We start from the raw sequence: 14,737 nt of genomic DNA on the forward strand, positions 1-14,737 counted from the left end.
TTACTGCTTTGTTCTTTTCTTTAGATTTTCCATCATTTGCTTCTTCTTCCTTTATCTCAGTCATGCCTGCTAATCATTCAAACGCAAACAGGGTGTCTGTTTTTAAGGTCTTGCTTCTTGTGTCTCTTTCTGGTGCTATCCCCACACATCATTGGAAGAAATGGCACCCTGACATTGGGAGCTACACTTAGGGGTCTTATGGTGTTCCCAAAGGAGAAAATAGTGTGTTTTGGGAGTTCTCAAGGACTTAGACCAATGATACTCGTTTTCACCTGGGAACTTGTTAGAGATGCATCTTCTTCTTCTTCTTCTTCTTCTTCTTCTTCTTCTTCTTCTTCTTCTTCTTCTTCTTCTTCTTCTTCTTCCTCTTCCTCTTCCTCTTCCTCTTCCTCTTCCTCTTCCTCTTCCTCTTCCTCTTCCTCTTCCTCTTCCTCTTCCTCTTCCTCTTCCTCTTCCTCTTCCTCTTCCTCTTCTTCTTCTTCTCCTCCTCCTCCTCCTCCTCCTCCTCCTCCTCCTCCTCCTCCTCCTTCTTCTTCCTTCTCATCTATTTACTTATTATTTATACAGCATTCTGCCTACATGTATGCCTGCAGGCCAGAAGTGGGTATCAGATCTCATTATAGATGTGACCCACCATGTAGTTGCCGAGAATTGAACTCAGGACCTCTGGAAGAGCAGCCAGTGTACGCTTAACCTCTGAGCCATCTCTCCAGCCTGAGATGCAAATTCTTAGCCTTTACCCCAGATCTATTGAATCGGAGGTTTGGGTGAAGGGACCCAGCGGTCTGTGTTCTCATAGGTGCTCTAGGAACCAAACCACCCGACACACTTGTCTCTGAGACTAGGCAGCTCTGCTCCAGAACATCTGTTAAAATGAAACGAATGTAGGTCATCTAGCCTAGGAGTCGTTCTTAGCTTCCTTGGCTGTGTGAAGAACCAGTCCTCTATGTCCTCATGACACCTTACGTCTCCTTTTGTCCCCCCCCCCCCCATCATAATACAACTGTGGACAGTGACATCCTGACGGGTGGAGATTCTATGATACTTACCTTACCTTTCCATGTCTGTACCTAACAGAGAAAGTGCTTACATGGCCTTAGGCTCTGACATTTATGTGAGGGAAAACCAGACAAATCCCTTGCTCCTAAAGAATTAAACTTCTAAGAGGGGAGTCAGGAAAAACATAAAAAACAAATGCATCAGGGAGCTGGGGAGGTGACTTAGATGTTCAGAGCACTTGCTGCTCTTCCAGAGGACTCGAGCTTGGTTTCTAGCACCTGTGTCTGGTGGCTCTCAGTTGCTTCTAATTCCAACTCCAAGTGATCTGATGCCCTCTTGCAGGCTTTGTGGGTACCTGCACACACATGGCATGCACTCACAGACTCACATAACCATAAATACAAATACAAAATAAATCAGAGAATAAAATCCTTCCAAACACTTCCAGACAGTGATATGTACTGTAGGACAATAACATGGGGTAACAGAACAGTGAGTCAAACAACCCGAACCCAGCCTAGCTAACACCTGCAGGGGTTGTTGAGCTGGGGAAGGGAGACCTGAGAAGTGTAGACAGAGGCAGTCATGGATGGATGGTATTTGGAGCTTGGATTTCACTCGCAATTGTGTTGGAGAGGTCCCTGGGATGGATATCTAGGTTGAGGAATGACACACACACTAGTGCCTACTTTTGAAAGGTCACTCTCACTGCCGAGTGTATAAAATATGAGCGTAAGGGGAGAAAGGGGGAAGCCAGCTGAGAGGCTGCAGAATACCTAAGTGGACACTGAGGAAACATTGGGAACTCATGTTTGACCACATGCTCCTGGGGCCAACTCCTCAGGCTTCAGTCTTGAGCAAGCCACTGAACCTTCCTCTATCTCGACTGTAATCTGTAAGAAGCGATAACATTGGCACATAACTCCAGGTTTATAGGGAAGACTCAGTAAGCTAATGCAGGCAAAACAGACCCATCTTAGGGTATTTTTATTACTGGTGTGATGTTAATAGCAACAACAACAGTTGTCATTATTAATAAAGCAACGAATTTAGGGTATGTTTGCTAGCTGAATTGACATGATCTACTGATAAATTGAGTCTTGAGGGGTGTAGGAAAGATTTCTAGGTTTTTAGTAACTGATCAATTAGTGGTGCTTTAATAAAAGCAAGCAATGCCAGTACTTGAGAGGCAGAGGCAGGTGGATCTCTGAGTTTGAGGCTAGGTTGGTCTACAAGACCAGAGGTACACAGAGAAACTGTCTCAAACACACACACACACACACACACACACACACACACACACACACACACACACGTGGGGAGAGAGAGAGAGAGAGAGAGAGAGAGAGAGAGAGAGAGAGAGAGAGAGAGCAGGTTTTGTGGTGTGATGAAATGAGGTTTACCGAGAGTTCAGCTGATCAGGGAAGGCCTGAAGTATTTGTAGAATACATCTGAGATGTCTGGAAGGGGAATAAGTGGACAGGCCTGAAGTTCAAGGATGATCTAGACTAGAGGCCCAGAGACACACCTCTGAAAACCTGTGCAGATGGGGAAGACCAGGGTAGAGTGTTGAGTCCTTTCCTTTAAAGGTAGGCTGGGAGAAGAAGCCAGCTGTATCCCAAGATGACCTCCCTGAGAGGTGAAACGCAGAAGAGGCTCAGCATGTGTTCCATGATGAACACTAAATGTGAAGCGGATAGTTGAGTCCCCACAACATAAAAGATATTTGTAGAGAGCAATTGGATTTTACATTATCAGTTGGTGCTTAAACCCACTCGATTAGAAAGGTCTGCTTCTATACACTTCTTGATGCCAAGAATTAATAAGAGGAGGGCTCACTCCTGATTTGTGAGGAGAGCAGTACAAACAGCCTTCTCAGCGTGTCTTGCAACAGGATACCAAAACATGTAGGACAGTAGTTCTCAACCTGTGGGTCCACACCCCTGGGAGGGGTGTCAAATGACCCTTTGCCTGAGACCATTGGAAACACACATATATTTACATTATGATTCATAACAATAGCAAAATTACAGCTATGAAGTAACAACGAAAATAATTTTATGGTTGGGGGTCACCCCAATGTAAGGGATTGTATTAAAGAGTCGAAGCATTAGGAAGGTTGAGGACCACTAGGGAGAGGTTGCTGCGAGCCAAAATAAATCCCACCTGCTTAACTACTCAGGCTGAGGAGAGGCTTCCTGCCTCCCTGTCAAAATAAAAGTCAAGAAATCACCACTAAAGGTTGACCAAACTGAGGTGGAAAATGCCTGAAACTGTGTAAAGATTTTCCAGTGACATCATAGTTTGGCATAGCTGTTCTAGGTCCTGGAGCATCTAGATACTCGCTCCTCTGACCGCCCCACACAGATCATTATGCATTTTCATTTAGGAAGTACTTAAGCTAGAATACAAAGTGAGGGGTTTCATTATGACATGAAGAGTTTTAATTAAAACATGACAGCATCACTTCTCTCCTTCCCTTTCCTCTCTCCAACCGCTCCCATGTTCCCTCCCTCAGACTAGACCCTCTCATATCCTATCCCTTCCACCCCCCCCCAAGTCTCCCCTACTCCCTCTCAAACAGATGCCCTCTTTTATTTTATTGTTACACACCCTAACAACACACGTAGTATATGTATATATATATGCATATACTATATGTAGTGTATGTATATATATATATACATATACTACAGTGTACTGCATCCCTTAATATTGCTTGTGTGTTCACAATTTCAGGGCTGATCACTATTGGAAAATCAATTAGGATTTTTAGTTTTATGAAGTTCTACTGTTCAATTGTTGGCCTTAAATCTTGGACAAGTTGTGACCTGTTCTGGAAGTCCCTTCTTACACCTACATGTAGGTTACTGTCCATGTTTTCTTCTGGCAGTTTTAGAACCTTGGGTTTGGAGTTGAAGCCTTTGGTCTACTTGGCATTAATTTTTGTGCCCCGTGATAGCTGTGGGCCTGATTTCATTCTTCTGCAAGGGGACACTGTTTCCTAGTACCATTTGTTGAAGATCTGCCTTTTTTCCAATGTGTGGTTTTGACATCTTTGCCAACTATCAGATGGCTGCAGTTGTGTGTGCTTGCGTTTGGATGTTTTGTTTTGTTCCATTGGTGCACACGCCTGTTTTTGTGTCAGCACCACACTGTTTTATTACTGTAGATCTATCATATACCTTAAAAATCTAGAACAGCAATTATTTCCATATGACTCTGTTTGCTCAGGATTGTTTTGACCGTCTGGGGTATTTTCTAGTTTCGTGTATATTTAAGGATTTTTTTTTTTCTATTTCTGTGAAGAATGTCATGAGGATTTTTGACTGACATTGCATTGAATCTGTAAATTGCTTTTGGTAGGATAGCCATTTTTACAGTACTAAGTCTACCAACCCAAGAGCATGATAGTCCTTCTATGTTCTAAGCATTCTTCAATCTCTTTCAGGAATTTGAAGTTTTCATTGTAGGGGCTTTTCACCTCCTTGGTTAGGTTTATCCAGTATATTTGTCTTTTGACAAATTGCCTTTGAGTCTGTAAGTAAATCGTGTCTATGGTCTTCTCTCTTAGTTTGTATGCTGTTAGCATATAGAAAGGCTACTGATTTTTCTGCAGTTGTTTTTCTGAGGGTCACTGTGTAGTCCTGGCTATCCTGGCCCTGGCCCTATAGATCAGGCTGGAGTCAAACTCAAAAAAGGACCACCTTCCTCTGCCTTCTAAGTGCTGGGATTAAAGGTATGCACCACTGCGCCTGGTTGGCTACTGATTTTTATAAGTTGACTTTTATCCTGCCATTCTGTTGAAATTAGTAATTGTTTCTAGAAGTTTTCTGTTGGAATTTTTGGAATCTCTTCTGCCTATATTATCATACCTCTGCAAACAAGGATGAATTGACTTCTTTTCCTCTTTATATCCCTTTAATTTCCTTCTCTTGTCTCACTGTTCCAGTTAGTACTCTGCACATCACATTGGAAAGGAGCAGAGAGAGTGGACAGCTCTGATTCCCAATTTGAATTAGAATTGTTTTGATTTTTTTCTCTCTATATAATGATGTTAGCTGTGGGCTTGTAATATATAGACTATATATGTCGAGTTATGTTCCCACAAGCCCCACTCTCTCCAGGACTTTTAACATAAAATCATGTTGGATTTTGTCAAAGGATTTGTGCATCTGTTAAGATGATTGTGCACGTTTTATAGACGACACCACACTTAACTCTTAACTCTTATTCATCCCCTTCTGCTTTCATGGTCCTCTTTCTCCCTGCAAACACTCCTCCATTCTGCCTTCAAATGACTGTGTCCCAATCCTGCCCCTTTCTCCCTGTCCCCTTGCCCTTAATATCTCACCTTTCCTCTTCTTGGTCTCTTTTGTGCCTAAATGGATTCATCCATTGTACACAAAAACATACGATCTATGATATATATGTGTGCATCTGTGCACATGCACAAGTGTAAGTAGCACTGTGTGTGTGTGTGAGAGAGAGAGAGAGAGAGAGAGAGAGAGAGAGAGAGAGAGAGAGAGAGAGAGAGAGATATTAAAGGACAATCTTAGGTAATTGGCCCTCTTCTATGTTGATTGAGATATTGTTTGACGTTGCATGCTCAAAGCTAGCTGTCTTTCAAATTTCATGTAATACCGTCCATTGATTCTCAGGATCACTTGCTGTGCTAGTAGAGGCTTTGCTTCCATCTGGTGATGTAAAGTCTTCACTGACACCTTTGATTCGCTTTGCAGGTATTCCTATACAGTCTACTTTCATTCTTCTATGTGGGCACTTAGTTTCCCCAGCTCAGTATGTGTCTATAGCTGTGTGAGTGTACTTCTGGGCGCTCTATTCTGTTCCATTGCCTTGTGTGTCTATATTTGTACCCACACCAGGTCCTGAACCCTGTCCATCATGGCAGAGAAGCCGTGCTATAGTAGCTTGGGGCATCAGGATCCATGGTTAAGGAGGTGGACGAATGCTTGTGTTTATCTTGCTCATTCAGCCCTGTGCTGTCCACAGGGGGTGAGCCCCACCTCCACCTCAATGAGTCTAACCAAGAGCATCCCTCACAGGCATGATCTGATCCTAGGCAAATCAGGATAATCTCTCAGGTTTGCCAGAGGCTTGTCTCCTAGGTGATCCTTGAGCCTGCTAAGTTAACAATATTATTGACCATTATAGCCTCAAACTGGGGATTAAATCCTTCCCTTCCTCCCTCCCTCCCTCCTTTCCTCTCTCCCTCCTTCCCTCCATCGCTCCCTCCCTTCCTCCCTTCTCTCCTCCCATCTTTTCTCTCCTCTTCCTGCCTCCTCCCCAACTTCCAGAACTCCCTATGCAGTTCAGACTGTCCCTTAACTGACTAAGCTCTTGTCTTAATCCCTCAAGTGTGTTGTGTCATCAGTCCCCCAAAGGCTTGAATTTCAACCTGAGCTTTTTGGAGGACTTTCACAACCCAGAAATGGCCGCATGAGGACCTGCATCCCTCACAAATCCTTCTTCACTGTGAAGAATCTTACAACCATTTGTTTCAGCTCTGCATCTGTGTGAGGGGGAACAGAAGGCAGTGCTTTAGGCCGAAAGACACAGTGACACAGATGATTAAACATGAACCCACTTTCTGGAATCCATTTTACAGCCCTTGGATAAAGCAGTTCTTTCTTTCCACTTTCCAGAGTCAGCGGAAGTGGGGCGGGGACCTTGGCACAGGATTTCGGAGAGATGGAATTAGTTAAGGCGCAGGGAAAGGGAAGCGCATGTCCGTGGCCCTGTCCTGTCCAGGGAGCACTCACACATGGGCAGGAGACTAGCTCCTTCTCTGCCACAGAGCCTCCTTTCTTCTCCAGGAAAAGCGACTCTTTCACAGCTCTTGGAAGCGAAGGAAATGGAAAGTCCCACTGCATGCTGAGCCCCTCTCCCCTCCTGGTGACTCTTTGCTTCTCACGGACAGAGGCAGAATTTGCCTTGGCTCGCAGGCTATGCAGAGGATCCCCTAGTTCGAGCTGCTCACCGCACTGCTTGTGTGGAGAGCCGGGTGCAGGGCACTGATTGGGTTTAGCAGGGGCTTTTCTGAGAAGCTGCTGAGCTCAGACCCTGCTGGCTCCACATTCCTGCATGATGAGGGAGGGATTCCAGTGTTTACTTTGAACAATGTTTTCCTGTGTTTGAATCCACTACGCGTTAAATTCTTCCAGATTTCTGGCTCCACACTGCAGCTCCAGCAGGACAGAAACAGGTTTACGGTCGTTGGCAGAGGCGCGAACGCAGGGTCAGTCTGGACACTTTCTGCATCTAGAATTTCCACTCGGTGGACAGGAAAGCCACAGCGTCCCTGTAGGCGCAACGCCTGGGAGGGGCGTGTGACCTGGACAGCAGCAGCTCGCTCTGCTAGTGCCTTTTGCATTTCCCACTCTAGAGAGCAAAAGTCAGCTTGTCTCCTCTGAGCTGCATCCGGGAACAAGAACAAGAGAGTTTTGAAGGGCTGGCAGTGTTCTCTCGGGTAGGGTAAATCCAGAAGGAATGCTTGGTGGGAATGTTTGGTGGGGTGTTAAAGACCTACAATACTTTCCAGTTCTTGGGCCTGCTCCTGTGTGAGGAGGGGCAGAGACAGAAGAGAGACAGGTGCAGGGGAGCCCCCCTCTTCCTGCTAGTAGCCAGGAGACAGAGAGGCAAAGTGACTTGGGGTTGAAAGCTGGGGTAAATGTGGGTGCCCACCACAGCAATTGAAGACTGTCGGGGTGGGGTGGGATGAGACAAGGCCTTCTATGCAGTAAAAGTTTATTTTTGTGTCTGAGATGATGAACAATTCAGGGAAAATTCTCATGGGGCCCTTGAGGATTTAGGCCCCGTGGAATCATGTGGCAGGCAGATCTTTTAAACCCTCTGTTCTTGAACCTGTGCTCTCAGATGATGGAAACCTACCCCGAAGACCCCTTCATAATTATGGGTGGGTGTATATGTGAATATGTATACTCACATACAGACAGCAGAGGCAGATGGGCTCTGGCCTTGAAGGCCTAGGGAGAGCCCAGATAGTGTCTATGTAGCCATATGGAGAAAACAGTCCCACAGTAAAATCTGTTGTTTTGAACCTGACCACTTTGACCCCCCCCCCCTTTAAATATCATCCACATTCTGTTTGATCCTTAGAAAGAAAAATGACAAAATATCGATTTTTTTTTCCATTTTTTATTAGGTATTTAACTCATTTACATTTCCAATGCTATACCAAAAGTCCCCCATATCCACCCACCCCCACTCCCCTGCCCACCCACTCCCCCTTTTTGGCCCTGGTATTCCCCTGTACTGGGGCATATAAAGTTTGCAAGTCCAATGGGCCTCTCTTTCCAGTGATGGCCGACTAGGCCATCTTTTGATATATATGCAGCTAGAGTCAAGAGCTCCGGGGTACTGGTTAGCTCATAATGTTGTTCCACCTATAGGGTTGCAGATCCCTTTAGCTCCTTGGCTACTTTCTCTAGCTCCTCCATTGGGAGCCCTATGATCCATCCATTAGCTGACTGTGAGCATCCACTTCTGTGTTTGCTGGGCCCTGGCATAGTCTCACAAGAGACAGCTACATCTGCGTCCTTTCAATAAAATCTTGCTAGTGTATGCAATGGTGTCAGCGTTTGGATGCTGATTATGGGGTGGATCCCTGGCTATGGCAGTCTCTACATGGTCCATCCTTTCATCTCAGCTCCAAACTCCGTCTCTGTAACTCCTTCCATGGGTGTTTTGTTCCCAAATCTAAGGAGGGGCATAGTGTCCACACTTCAGTCTTCATTCTCCTTGAGTTTCATGTGTTTAGCAAATTATATCTTATATCTTGGGTATCCTAGGTTTGGGGCTAATATCCACTTATCAGTGAATACATATTGTGTGAGTTTCTTTGTGAATGTGTTACCTCACTCAGGATGATGCCCTCCAGGTCCATCCATTTGGCTAGGAATTTCATAAATTCATTCTTTTTAATAGCTGAGTAGTACTCCATTGTGTAGATGTACCACATTTTCTGTATCCATTCCTCTGTTGAGGGGCATCTAGGTTCTTTCCAGCTTCTGGCTATTATAAATAAGGCTGCTATGAACATAGTGGAGCATGTGTCCTTCTTACCTGTTGGGGCATCTTCTGGATATATGCCCAGGAGAGGTATTGCTGGATCCTCCGGTAGTACTATGTCCAGTTTTCTGAGGAACCGCCAGACTGATTTCCAGAGTGGTTGTACAAGCCTGCACTCCCACCAACAATGGAGGAGTGTTCCTCTTTCTCCACATCCTCGCCAGCATCTGCTGTCACCTGAATTTTTGATCTTAGCCATTCTGACTGGTGTGAGGTGGAATCTCAGGGTTGTTTTGATTTGCATTTCCCTGATGATTAAGGATGTTGAACATTTTTTCAAGTGCTTCTCTGCCATTCGGTATTCCTCAGGTGAGAATTCTTTGTTCAGTTCTGAGCCCCATTTTTTAATGGGGTTATTTGATTTTCTGAAGTCCACCTTCTTGAGTTCTTTATATATGTTGGATATTAGTCCCCTATCTGATTTAGGATAGGTAAAGATCCTTTCCCAATCTGTTGGTGGTCTTTTTGTCTTATTGACGGTGTCTTTTGCCTTGCAGAAACTTTGGAGTTTCATTAGGTCCCATTTGTCGATTCTCGATCTTACAGCACAAGCCATTGCTGTTCTGTTCAGGAATTTTTCCCCTGTGCCCATATCTTCAAGGCTTTTCCCCACTTTCTCCTCTATAAGTTTCAGTGTCTCTGGTTTTATGTGAAGTTCCTTGATCCACTTAGATTTGACCTTAGTACAAGGAGATAAGTATGGATCGATTCGCATTCTTCTACACGATAACAACCAGTTGTGCCAGCACCAATTGTTGAAAATGCTGTCTTTCTTCCACTGGATGGTTTTAGCTCCCTTGTCGAAGATCAAGTGACCATAGGTGTGTGGGTTCATTTCTGGATCTTCAATTCTATTCCATTGGTCTACTTGTCTGTCTCTATACCAGTACCATGCAGTTTTTATCACAATTGCTCTGTAGTAAAGCTTTAGGTCTGGCATGGTGATTCCGCCAGAAGTTCTTTTATCCTTGAGAAGACTTTTTGCTATCCTAGGTTTTTTGTTATTCCAGACAAATTTGCAAATTGCTCCTTCCAATTCGTTGAAGAATTGAGTTGGAATTTTGATGGGGATTGCATTGAATCTGTAGATTGCTTTTGGCAAGATAGCCATTTTTACAATGTTGATCCTGCCAATCCATGAGCATGGGAGATCTTTCCATCTTCTGAGATCTTCTTTAATTTCTTTCTTCAGAGATTTGAAGTTTTTATCATACAGATCTTTCACCTCCTTAGTTAGAGTCACGCCAAGATATTTTATATTATTTGTGACTATTGAGAAGGGTGTTGTTTCCCTAATTTCTTTCTCAGCCTGTTTATTCTTTGTATAGAGAAAGGCCATTGACTTGTTTGAGTTTATTTTATATCCAGCTACTTCACCGAAGCTGTTTATCAGGTTTAGGAGTTCTCTGGTAGAATTTTTAGGGTCACTTATATATACTATCATATCATCTGCAAAAAGTGATATTTTGACTTCCTCTTTTCCAATTTGTATCCCCTTGATCTCCTTTTGTTGTCGAATTGCTCTGGCTAATACTTCAAGTACTATGTTGAAAAGGTAGGGAGAAAGTGGGCAGCCTTGTCTAGTCCCTGATTTTAGTGGGATTGCTTCCAGCTTCTCTCCATTTACTTTGATGTTGGCTACTGGTTTGCTGTAGATTGCTTTTATCATGTTTAGGTATGGGCCTTGAATTCCTGATCTTTCCAAAACTTTTATCATGAATGGGTGTTGGATCTTGTCAAATGCTTTTTCTGCATCTAACGAGATGATCATGTGGTTTTTGTCTTTGAGTTTGTTTATATAATGGATTACATTGATGGATTTTCGTATATTAAACCATCCCTGCATCCCTGGAATAAAACCTACTTGGTCAGGATGGATGATTGCTTTAATGTGTTCTTGGATTCGGTTAGCGAGAATTTTATTGAGGATTTTTGCATCGATATTCATAAGAGAAATTGGTCTGAAGTTCTCTATCTTTGTTGGATCTTTCTGTGGTTTAGGTATCAGAGTAATAGTGGCTTCATAAAATGAGTTGGGTAGAGTACCTTCTACTTCTATTTTGTGAAATAGTTTGTGCAGAATTGGAATTAGATCTTCTTTGAAGGTCTGATAGAACTCTGCACTAAACCCATCTGGTCCTGGGCTTTTTTTGGTTGGGAGACTATTAATAACTGCTTCTATTTCTTTAGGTGATATGGGACTGTTTAGATGGTCAACTTGATCCTGATTCAACTTTGGTACCTGGTATCTGTCCAGAAATTTGTCCATTTCGTCCAGGTTTTCCAGTTTTGTTGAGTATAGCCTTTTGTAGAAGGATCTGATGGTGTTTTGGATTTCTTCAGGATCTGTTGTTATGTCTCCCTTTTCATTTCTGATTTTGTTAATTAGGATTTTGTCCCTGTGCCCTTTAGTGAGTCTAGCTAAGGGTTTATCTATCTTGTTGATTTTCTCAAAGAACCAACTCCTCGTTTGGTTAATTCTTTGAATAGTTCTTCTTGTTTCCACTTGGTTGATTTCACCCCTGAGTTTGATTATTTCCTGCCGTCTACTCCTCTTGGGTGAATTTGCTTCCTTTTTTTCTAGGGCTTTTAGATGTGTTGTCAAGCTGCTAGTATGTGCTGTCTCCCGTTTCTTCTTGGAGGCACTCAGCGCTATGAGTTTCCCTCTTAGAAATGCTTTCATTGTGTCCCATAGGTTTGGGTACGTTGTGGCTTCATTTTCATTAAACTCTAAAAAGTCTTTAATTTCTTTCTTTATTCCTTCCTTGACCAAGGTATCATTGAGAAGAGTGTTATTCAGTTTCCACGTGAATGTTGGCTTTCCATTATTTATGTTGTTATTGAAGATCAGTCTTAGGCCATGGTGGTCTGATAGGATACATGGGACAATTTCAATATTTTTGTATCTATTGAGGCCTGTTTTGTGACCAATTATATGGTCAATTTTGGAGAAGGTCCCGTGAGGTGCTGAGAAGAAGGTATATCCTTTTGTTTTAGGATAAAATGTTCTGTAGATATCTGTCAGGTCCATTTGTTTCATAACTTCTGTTAGTTTCACTGTGTCCCTGTTTAGTTTCTGTTTCCACGATCTGTCCTTTGAAGAAAGTGGTGTGTTGAAGTCTCCCACTATTATTGTGTGAGGTGCAATGTATGCTTTGAGCTTTACTAAAGTGTCTCTAATGAATGTGGCTGCCCTTGCATTTGGTGCGTAGATATTCAGAATTGAGAGTTCCTCTTGGAGGATTTTACCTTTGATGAGTATGAAGTGTCCCTCCTTGTCTTTTTTGATAACTTTGGGTTGGAAGTCGATTTTATCCGATATTAAAATGGCTACTCCAGCTTGTTTCTTCAGTCCATTTGCTTGGAAAATTGTTTTCCAGCCTTTCACTCTGAGGTAGTGTCTGTCTTTTTCCCTGAGATGGGTTTCCTGTAAGCAGCAGAATGTTGGGTCCTGTTTGTGTAGCCAGTCTGTTAGTCTATGTCTTTTTATTGGGGAATTGAGTCCATTGATATTAAGAGATATTAAGGAAAAGTAATTGTTGCTCCCTTTTATTTTTGTTGTTAGAGTTGGCATTCTGTTCTTGTGGCTGTCTTCTTTTTGGTTTGTTGAATGATTACTTTCTTGGTTGTTCTAGGGCGTGATTTCCGTCCTTGTATTGCTTCTTTTCTGTTATTATCCTTTGAAGGGCTGGATTCGTGGAAAGATATTGTGTGAACTTGGTTTTGTCGTGGAATACTTTGGTTTCTCCATCTATGGTAATTGAGAGTTTGGCCGGGTATAGTAGCCTGGGCTGGCATTTGTGTTCTCTTAGTGTCTGTATAACATCTGTCCAGGCTCTTCTGGCTTTCATAGTCTCTGGTGAAAAGTCTGGTGTAATTCTGATAGGCCTTCCTTTATATGTTACTTGACCTTTCTCCCTTACTGCTTTTAATATTCTATCTTTATTTAGTGCATTTGTTGTTCTGATTATTATGTGTCGGGAGGAATTTCTTTTCTGGTCCAGTCTATTTGGAGTTCTGTATGCTTCTTGTATGATCATGGGCATCTCTTTTTTTATGTTTGGGAAGTTTTCTTCTATTATTTTGTTGAAGATATTAGCTGGCCCTTTAAGTTGAAAATCTTCATTCTCATCAATTCCTATTATCCGTAGGTTTGGTCTTCTCATTGTGTCCTGGATTACCTGGATGTTTTGAGTTAGGATCCTTTTGCATTTTGTATTTTCTTTGACTGTTGTGTCGATGTTCTCTATGGAATCTTCTGCACCTGAGATTCTCTCTTCCATTTCTTGTATTCTGTTGCTGATGCTCGCATCTATGGTTCCAGATCTCTTTCCTAGGGTTTCTATCTCCAGCGTTGCCTCGCTTTGGGTTTTCTTTATTGTGTCTACTTCCCCTTTTAGTTCTAGTATGGTTTTGTTCATTTCCATCACCTGTTTGGCTGTGTTTTCCTGCTTTTCTTTAAGAGCCTGTAACTCTTTAGCAGTGCTCTCCTGTAAATCTTTAAGTGACTTATGAAAGTCCTTCTTGATGTCCTCTATCATCATCATGAGAAATGTTTTTAAATCTGGGTCTAGATTTTCGGTTGTGTTGGGGTGCCCAGGACTAGGTGGGGTGGGAGTGCTGCGTTCTGATGATGGTGAGTGGTCTTGATTTCTGTTAGTAGGATTCTTACGTTTGCCTTTCGCCATCTGGTAATCTCTGAAGCTAGCTGTTTTAGTTGTCACTGTTAAGAGCTTGTTCTTCAGGTGACTCTGTTAGCCTCTATGAGCAGACCTGGAGGGTAGCACTCTCCTTAGTTTCAGTGGGCAGAGTATTCTCTGCAGGCAAGCTCTCTTCTTGCAAGGCAGGTACCCAGATATCTGGTGTTCGAACCAGACTCCTGGCAGAAGTTGTGTTCCACTCACTAGAGGTCTTAGGATCACGTGTGGAATCCTGTGTGGGCCCTTGCGGGTGTCAGGCGACTCAGCTGGCAAGGTAGCCGGGGCTCGAGTGGAGTGGAAGGGGTTTGTGCCCCAGATCAAGCCCGGGTAGCCTGCTTCCCTATGTACCGCAGTCTCAAGTTCCACGCGATTGGATTGGGGTAGGCGCTGTGTTCCACTCACCAGAGGTCTTAGGGTCCCGTGGGGAGTCCCGTGTGGGCCCTTGCGGGTGTTGGGCAAGACTCTGCTGGCAAGGTAGCCCGGGGCTCGAGTCTCGAGTCGAGCGGAAGGGACTTGTGCCCCAGATCAGGCCCGGGTAGCCTGCTTCCCTATGTACCGCAGTCTCAAGTTCCGCGCGATTGGATTGGGGCAGGCACTGTGATCCACTCACCAGAGGTCTTAGGGTCCCGTGGGGAGTCCCGTGTGGACCCTTGCGGGTGTTGGGCAAGACTCTGCTGGCAAGGTAGCCCGGGGCTCGAGTCTCGAGTCAAAATATCGACTTTTTATATACATCTAGTAATGTGTGAGGCAAACGCCCTGACCACTCAGAGCTCCCCCTCTTAACGCTTGCCCCATCTGCACTCCAACCCTGGTCCCTCTGGCAGCATGTGTGCCTCTACCAGGTCCACATAGCCATGTCAAAACCAACCTTGCTAGAATCGCACCTTCGTTTCTAGTGACACCATCTGGGTCACCACTGGACACAA

At 43.8% G+C, this 14,737-nt stretch overlaps 1 protein-coding gene across 1 annotated transcript in view, besides 1 other annotated feature; it reads left to right on the forward strand.

Moving 5' to 3' along the window:
* Nucleotides 1–14,737, forward strand: part of Cdrt4 (CMT1A duplicated region transcript 4) — a 41,903-nt gene that overhangs the window by 8,990 nt on the left and 18,176 nt on the right. The gene's annotated exons all lie outside the window — the stretch shown is intronic.
* Nucleotides 5,596–8,098: an enhancer, noted in NCBI's record as "VISTA enhancer mm1530". NCBI's record gives its function as "enhancer in: ear[9/9]" and the evidence as "EXISTENCE:transgenic organism evidence [ECO:0001131][PMID:17130149]".

The sequence above is a fragment of the Mus musculus genome, chromosome 11 (assembly GCF_000001635.26).
Source record: "Mus musculus strain C57BL/6J chromosome 11, GRCm38.p6 C57BL/6J".
Classification (NCBI taxonomy): Eukaryota; Metazoa; Chordata; class Mammalia; order Rodentia; family Muridae; genus Mus; species Mus musculus.